General features: G+C 37.9%; 1 pseudogene; it reads right to left on the reverse strand.

Moving 5' to 3' along the window:
- Positions 1–696: 696 nt before the first annotated feature.
- Positions 697–1,403, reverse strand: LOC102855358 (annotated as a pseudogene).
- Positions 1,404–1,408: the final 5 nt, after the last annotated feature.

The following is a 1,408-nucleotide window of genomic DNA, read 5'->3' on the forward strand; positions in this document are numbered from 1 at the left end:
CCTCCCCCAATCCCACCCCCTATCCATCACTTCTTACAGCAAATGACCTTCCTTGAAGACAAGGTTATCTGTTTCCTTCTTTTTGAAAGACTTGTCATATGTTGTGGTTATTGTGAGGTGCTATCCTGCTGACTATAACTCACAGTGTTCTTGCAAACAACAGACAAAAAACTTGTCTTATCCAGCACCATCCTCAACAGTATCTGCCATGTTCAAGCTCTTCTTTACAGTCATGGCATGTAGTAAGGGCTAATTTAAGTAAAAGGAACTTCTGGTAAATATATTCATGAATGTTTCAAGATGGATCTCTGACTTAGGACATTTTAGAGCATTATTCACCCAAAACGGAATTACATTTTTTTTTCTGCAAAAGAATTAGGGAGTCATTTTAATATTTATAAGAACAAATCAGCAGAACAAGATTATATCAGATAGCTGTGTACAGTAGCTGCAGCTTATAAAACATAGCAGTAATTGTACCTGGTGAATATAAAGAAACCCAAGGTAAGACTTAGATAAATTTACAACCAAGGGAGTACACAGGGGCATCAACAAATTGGAGGACAAAATAAAATTCACATTTTCTACATTTAATGTGTAAATTAAAAAAAATTACAGATCTCACAATGTCTTTGAGGACAAAGAAAAATTCGAAGTCCTCTAAATGGTGGGAAAGAAGAAATCTGAAAGAGAACACTAAAAGCAGTTTAACTTCACAAGACCAATTTTCTTAGCTTCTGTTTCATATAGCAATAATCTCCACAATTTGACTGTAAAAACTTCTGCTTCTTCATCCAGTACCACGGCTATATCATCTAAAATGCTCTGAGGTGAAACTATGAGCCATAACCTTAGAACAAACAAAATTAACCAATGCCGCTTCTTCTTCACCTATGTATTCTATCATTTTCTTATTAATCCATGGTCTAATTCGGTGTTCCATCAATATTGAATCCACAATGGACCAATCAAGGGGACAGGCAAAGAGCTAAGGTTTGGCCGTGGGAATTTTCTCAATGAGGCTTTTAATGTGCTTGTGCTTTTCTTTTGTGTTCACTGTGCCTCTGACAGCATTTTTATCATCTTCACCATAGTCCAAAAAATCCAGTTTTCTTTTTCGGGGTACATCGTCACTGTCTTCATCCTCAAATTTGTTAGACACTATCTATAGGTAGCTTCTTTCTCTTCACAGAATTAGGTTGGCCAGGACTAGTGGAAGCACCCAGTTTAAGACTAAGTCCTATTTTTGGCCTATGTTCTTCAGGCTGTTGTTGATCAGGTGAGTTTTCATGAGGAATAATAATACTGCAGGGAGAATCATCCGCAGGTGTGTTGGGGATTGCATTGCCACTGGCAGAGGAAACGAATGGAGCAGAGCTGATGGGTCTCAGAGTGGGTTTCAGACAAG

The sequence above is a fragment of the Elephantulus edwardii genome, unplaced genomic scaffold (assembly GCF_000299155.1).
Source record: "Elephantulus edwardii isolate Elephantulus edwardi_28Jun2011 unplaced genomic scaffold, EleEdw1.0 scaffold06350, whole genome shotgun sequence".
In the NCBI taxonomy this organism is placed as follows: domain Eukaryota; kingdom Metazoa; phylum Chordata; class Mammalia; order Macroscelidea; family Macroscelididae; genus Elephantulus; species Elephantulus edwardii.